The sequence below is a fragment of the Petromyzon marinus genome, chromosome 4 (assembly GCF_048934315.1).
Source record: "Petromyzon marinus isolate PM22_M1 ecotype Great Lakes invasive population chromosome 4, UKy_Petmar_22M1.pri1.0, whole genome shotgun sequence".
NCBI lineage: Eukaryota > Metazoa > Chordata > Hyperoartia > Petromyzontiformes > Petromyzontidae > Petromyzon > Petromyzon marinus.
In genome coordinates this window covers 3,160,587-3,168,321 of record NC_133670.1, presented here as the reverse complement: position 1 = coordinate 3,168,321, position 7,735 = coordinate 3,160,587, and the positions used below count along the sequence as shown (strand labels likewise).

The following is a 7,735-nucleotide window of genomic DNA, read 5'->3' as shown; positions in this document are numbered from 1 at the left end:
TTTGTCCGTAGATATTTTTTCTAGATGTTTACTTTGAGAGCAGCTGTAAGCAGTGGAGAAGTTCCATAGCCGACTCAGCCAAGCGGATTAAAGAAAAACGTGAAAGAGCCCATCGGCATCAACACCAGTAACGGCACAACACAAGTCCCATTCAGCAGACGAGCAACTCTTGCCGACAGTGCGATCGATGCTTCCGCTCAAGTTGCTGGGCTCTTCCCACCAGTGTGCAGGAAAATGCTACGAGCAGCTCTTCTCGGCAGTCATCATCGTTTGCGATGGCCAACCCGAAGATTTTTTTTTCAGCAATCAAATCCCGCTTGTCTAACTTTTCACCCTTAACTGCTGAAACATATCTATCAAACAGAGCATTGCACGCTAGTTGCCACTCGGTCATGGTGATATCGCAACGGCACTTATGTCAGTCTGAGTGCACTCTGCAAACCGTGCATATAGACAACACAACAAAGATATTTATGGAGCGGAGGGAGCTCACTGGACAGGAACATGGGATGGATTGCCTCCATACCAGATGTTGTGGTTAATGGGAGGATGAATGGCAATTATGACTTCACACAATTACAATGCACCCATCAACTATTTACAATGTTCAGATTTTATTTCACTATAAATATAAAAGTGGCGTATCCAAAACATTTACATGTGCATTTCAATAAGATTTCAGATGCACGTGGAAATCCAAAGGAAACAGGGACATAGTTCACCTTTACAAAGCAGCCTCCACTGTCACATCATGAGCTGCCTTAAATTATTTGAGGAAAATCGCATGTGAAGAGGAAATATTTCTGTGTCTTCCATGGGCTGGGTTTGATATAATTTTCAAAATGCCTCCTCCAAACAATGATTTGAAGTTGGTGATATTCATTTTCCATTTTATGAGATGCTGTTGTCCCATTTATTAAAAAAAAAAACATTCATTCCCTTTATCATAAATGATTCTGGTTGGGTCCTTCAAAACTGACAACTCTTTTTGCATACAATTTTATTTTCAGAGGTACAAAAAAGGTACGTTTTGCATTGTTGTCACTTTATATATATAATATTCTGATAAATTATAACACGTTTTCAACAACATGCTGCATTTACACGCACGACGAGAAAACAACGTACCATCAACAAATAAAGGTGTTAAAAACTGACAAACACTTAACATTTCCGACCACGAATTCTCTCCAAATAGGCAACAGATCCTCGAAGGCCACAGCAGCAACGCAGTTTCAATCGGTACTTTTGTCAATGCATCCCAAGGCCACTCCCGTTCGTCCAAACAGCAGCAGGGACCGCCCCCACTCGGTGCTGCCCAGGCTGGACAGCAAGCGCATGTCTCCCTCCTCTCCCAGCAAGGCGGCCAGCTCATCGGCCTCCGCGCGGCCGACACCGCCGCCAGCCCCACGCAGGAGCCGCAGATCCGGCAGGAGGGGGAACTCGGCCAGCCCCAGACGGCGCAGGCGGCGCGCGGCCGCTCGGTAGCACCTCCACGGCTGCGGCTCGACCAACAGGAAGGTGGCGGTGCGCGCGGCGGCCGCGAGGAAACGCCGCAGGCCGGCATCGCCGTGGTGCAGGTGAATCCACATCGTCACCGACATGCACAGGCACAGGTCAAAGCGCGCCCGGCCGTGGCGTCGCAGGAAGGCGTCCAGCGCGGCGTCTCGTGCTGCGGTGTCCATGAAGTCAAACGCCTCGTAGGCGATGACCTCCGGGTGAGGATTGTCGCCCCGCGCACGCTCCACCAGATCGGCGTCCAGGTCGCACGCCAGCACAGACAGCGGCAGCACGCGGGCAACCTGCCCAGAGCGTGCACCCTCGGGCTGGTCCAGCCCCGTCAGGTGCCGATACACAGCCACCGTCAGCTCCTGCGAGAAAACACGAGGACACCGGTGGCGGGTTTGTTTCTTTGCTGGAGAATGTCGTAAAAAAACAGACGTGATGCGAGGATGGAGTACTTCATTATTCATAATGAAAATAAGTTAATACCTCAGTGGGCTTTGCCTGGTAGGATGGGGATAGTTTAGTTTTATTTGTATGTGTTTGGGTGATTTGTTTACCTCTCTTGCACTTTGCACTACTATCATGTTTTGTATTTTTTGTTGTTGTAACGTTCTTACCCTCCTTCTACTGGACGTCTGCGAAAAAGAGCTTTATCGCTCATCGCATTCCTCCAGTATGAATATTTTGATTCTGGCCACAGTATTAGATGCAACTTTATTCAATACAAACCTATGACGCAGTGATTCTAGGTCAAAAAAGCCAACGAGACTAAGTACGATGTTCAGCTACTGGCATGAATGCAACTTTAAATATCTAATAAACGCCTCAAACCGGTGATATGTCTGAACCAGTCCTTGACACGCACCTTCAGCAACCTTGATTGCAAAACCACCCGTGACCAACATGGCATGGCATAGGCCTTCATCCAGCAGTTAATTGACAAAAAGTCTGGAGCTAATGATGAATTTCCATGACTCACGTGTTTGACACTCACATAATGATGAACAACGCGCATATGGGGTAGTGTATTCCATCTGTGGGAGAAAGGTGAAAATGCATTTTTGTAAACATGTCTCAGGCCCATGGCCACCCGCACTACCACACAGTGACTAGTACACCCCTACACTACCACACAGTGACTAGTACACTACCACACTACCACACAGTGACTAGTACACTACCACACTACCACAGTGACTAGTACACTACCACACAGTGACTAGTACACCCCCACACTACCACAGTGACTAGTACACTACCACACTACCCTACAGTGACTAGTACACTACCACACAGTGACTAGTACACTACCACACTACCACACAGTGACTAGTACACTAACACACTACCACACAGTGACTAGTACACCCCCACACTACCACACAGTGACTAGTACACCCCTACACTACCACACAGTGACTAGTACACTACCACACTACCACACAGTGACTAGTACACCCCCACACCACCACAGTGACTAGTACACCCCCACACAGTGACTAGTACACTACCACACTACCACACAGTCACTAGTACACTACCACACTACCACACAGTGACTAGTACACTACCACACTACCACACAGTGACTAGTACACTACCACACTACCACACAGTGACTAGTACACTACCACACCACCACAGTGACTAGTACACTACCACACAGTGACTAGTACACTACCACACATTGACTAGTACACTACCACACTACAACACAGTGACTTGCACACTACCACACTACCACACAGTGACTAGTACACCCCCACACTACCACACAGTGACTAGTACACTAACACACTACCACACAGTGACTAGTACACTACCACACTACCACAGTGACTAGTACACTACCACACTACCACAGTGACTAGTACACTACCACACAGTGACTAGTACACCCCCACACTACCACACAGTGACTAGTACACTACCACACTACCACACAGTGACTAGTACACCCCCACACTACCACACAGTGACTAGTACACTACCACACTACCACAGTGACTAGTACACTACCACACAGTGACTAGTACACTACCACACTACCACACAGTGACTAGTACACTACCACACAGTGACTAGTACACTACCACACTACCACACAGTGACTAGTACACTACCAAACTACCACACAGTGACAAGTACACTACCACACTACCACACAGTGACTAGTACACTACCACACAGTGACTAGTACACTACCACACTACCACACAGTGACTAGTACACTAACACACTACCACACAGTGACTACTACACCCCCACATTACCACACAGTGACTAGTACACTACCACACAGTGACTAGTACACCCCCACACCACCACAGTGACTAGTACACCCCCACACAGTGACTAGTACACTACCACACTACCACACAGTCACTAGTACACTACCACACTACCACACAGTGACTAGTACACTACCACACTACCACACAGTGACTAGTACACTACCACACCACCACAGTGACTAGTACACTACCACACAGTGACTAGTACACTACCACACAGTGACTAGTACACTACCACACAGTGACTAGTACACTACCACACTACCACACAGTGACTAGTACACCCTCACACTACCACACAGTGACTAGTACACTACCACACTACCACACAGTGACTAGTACACTACCACACAGTGACTAGTACACCATCACACTACCACACAGTGACTAGTACACTACCACACTACCACACTGTGACTAGTACACTACCAGACAGTGACTAGTACACTACCACACTACCACAGTGACTAGTATACTACCACACTACCACACAGTGACTAGTACACCAACACACTACCACACAGTGACTAGTACACTACCACACTACCACACAGTGACTAGTACACTACCACACTACCACACAGTGACTAGTACACTAACACACTAGTACACAGTGACTAGTACACCCCCACACTACCACACAGTGACTAGACACTAACACACTACCACACAGTGACTAGTACACCCCCACACTACCACACAGTGACTAGTACACCCCCACACTACCACACAGTGACTAGTACACCCCCACACTACCACACAGTGACTAGTACACTACCACACTACCACAGTGACTAGTACACTACCACACTACCACAGTGACTAGTACACTACCACACAGTGACTAGTACACCCCCACACTACCACACAGTGACTAGTACACTACCACACTACCACACAGTGACTAGTACACCCCCACACTACCACACAGTGACTAGTACACTACCACACTACCACAGTGACTAGTACACTACCACACAGTGACTAGTACACTACCACACTACCACACAGTGACTAGTACACTACCACACAGTGACTAGTACACTACCACACAGTGACTAGTACACTACCACACTACCACACAGTGACTAGTACACTACCACACTACCACACAGTGACTAGTACACTAACACACTACCACACAGTGACTAGTACACCCCCACACTAGCACACAGTGACTAGTACACTAACACACTACCACACAGTGACTAGTACACCCCCACACTACCGCACAGTGACTAGTACACTACCACACTACCACACAGTGACTAGTACACTACCACACAGTGACTAGTACACCCCCACACCACCACAGTGACTAGTACACCCCCACACAGTGACTAGTACACTACCACACTACCACACAGTGACTAGTACACTACCACACTACCACACAGTGACTAGTACACTACCACACTACCACACAGTGACTAGTACACTACCACACCACCACAGTGACTAGTACACTACCACACAGTGACTAGTATACTACCACACAGTGACTAGTACACTACCACACTACCACACAGTGACTAGTACACCCCCACACTACCACAGTGACTAGCACACCCCCACACTACCACAGTGACTAGTACACTACCACACAGTGACTAGTACACTACCACACAGTGACTAGTACGTTACCACACTACCACACAGTGACTAGTACACTACCACACTGTGACTAGTACACTACCACACTACCACACAGTGACTAGTACACTACCACACTACCACACAGTGACTAGTACACTAACATACTACTACACAGTGACTAGTACACTACCACACTACCACACAGTGACTAGTACACTACCACACTACCATACAGTGACTAGTACACTACCACACAGTGACTAGTACACCCCCACACTACCACACAGTGACTAGTACACTACCACACAGTGACTAATACACTAACCACACTACCACAGTGACTAGTACACTACCACACAGTGACTAGTACACTACCACACTACCACACAGTGACTAGTACACCCCCACACTACCACACTGTGACTAGTACACTCCACACTACTACACAGTGACTAGTACACTACCACACAGTGACTAGTACACTACCACACAGTGACTAGTACACTACCACACTACCACAGTGACTAGTACACTACCACACTACCACACTGTGACTAGTACACTACCACACTACCACAGTGACTAGTACACTACCACACTACTACACAGTGACTAGTACACTACCACACTACCACAGTGACTAGTACACTACCACACTACTACACAGTGACTAGTACACTACCACACTACCACACTGTGACTAGTACACTACCACACTACCACAGTGACTAGTACACTACCACACAGTGACTAGTACACTACCACACAGTGACTAGTACACTACCACACTACCACAGTGACTAGTACACTACCACACTAGCAGACAGTGACTAGTACACTACCACACTACTACACAGTGACTAGTACACTACCACACTACCACAGTGACTAGTACACTACCATAGTGACTAGTACACTATACCACACTGGGACTGGACGAGTCTCACGGCCACGGCGTTGTTCGAGTGAACGTCCCGAGAGTTTCAGAACCTTCCCCAGCGGTCGACGTCCTCAGCCCCGTCCGTGGTAACGTGGAGTTGCGCTCACCCCGCTGTTGCAGCCCACGTCCAGGGCGAGGAACGGCGGCGCGGACTCCGGCAGGAGCCGCCTCAGAAGCTCGCGGGGCAGCAGCGCGACGCGTCGAGCCGGGGGGTTGAAGGCCGCCTAGTTGATGAAGTTCCCGTGGGGAGCCGCGCCTGGCTCCCTCTTCCTCGGGGCCCCGGGCGCTGCCATCTCCTCCCCGCCGTCCTCCTTCTTCATCTCCTCCTCCTCGTCCTCCTCTTTCCTCGCCTCCATCCCTGTGGAGGCCGTAAGCGAGGAGGCTGTCAGGCGGGATCGGCACAAGCAAAAGGAGGGGAGCGGGACGCGCGAGTGTGTGGAGGCACAGTCAGCCATGTTACGTGGGGAAGTGAACACCTTGGAGGCACAGTCAGCCATGTTACGTGGGGAAGTGAACACTGTGGAGACAGAGTCAGCCATGTTACGTGGGGAAGTGAACACTGTGGAGGCAGTCAGCCATGTTACGTGGGGAAGTAAACACTGTGGAGACAGAGTCAGCCATGTTACGTGGGGAAGTGAACACCGTGGAGGCACAGTCAGCCATGTTACGTGGGGAAGTGAACACTGTGGAGACAGAGTCAGCCATGTTACGTGGGGAAGTGAACACTGTGGAGGCAGTCAGCCATGTTACGTGGGGAAGTAAACACTGTGGAGACAGAGTCAGCCATGTTACGTGGGGAAGTGAACACTGTGGAGGCACAGTCAGCCATGTTACGTGGGGAAGTGAACATTGTGGAGGTAGTCAGCCATGTTACGTGGGGAAGTGAACACCGTGGAGGCAGTCAGCCATGTTACGTGGGGAAGTGAACACTGTGGAGGTAAATTTTGATTTAAAGCTTTCGTGACTGCAGTAATTCATATTCTTAGTTTTTTCGGTAAAGTCACGTTGAAGAGAAACGTGACTTTACCGAAAAAACTAAAAATACTGTGGAGGTAGTCAGCCATGTTTCGTGGGGAAGTGAACACTGTGGAGGCAGTCAGCCATGTTACGTGGGGAAGTAAACACCGTGGAGACAGAATCAGCCATGTTATGTGGGGAAGTCAACGACGTGGAAGCACATTCAGCCATGTTACGTCGGGAAGTGAACAGCGTGTACACAGCCGGCGACGTTCCAAATACATAAAAACACTGGGGCACAGCGCTCACAGTCCAACAAAGACAAAGATCCCCCGTGTAGCCTGTGACAGACTGTTGGGGCAAGTGCTGTTAGCGAGTGGCAGCACCGATTAAGATCGGCACTGTGGCACACGACGGGGTGGTTGGCCAACACCACGCCCGG

General features: G+C 49.3%; 1 pseudogene; it reads right to left on the bottom strand.

Annotated features, from left to right (window-relative positions):
- Nucleotides 1–595: 595 nt before the first annotated feature.
- LOC142906564 (pre-miRNA 5'-monophosphate methyltransferase-like) lies at nt 596–6,808 on the bottom strand (annotated as a pseudogene).
- Nucleotides 6,809–7,735: the final 927 nt, after the last annotated feature.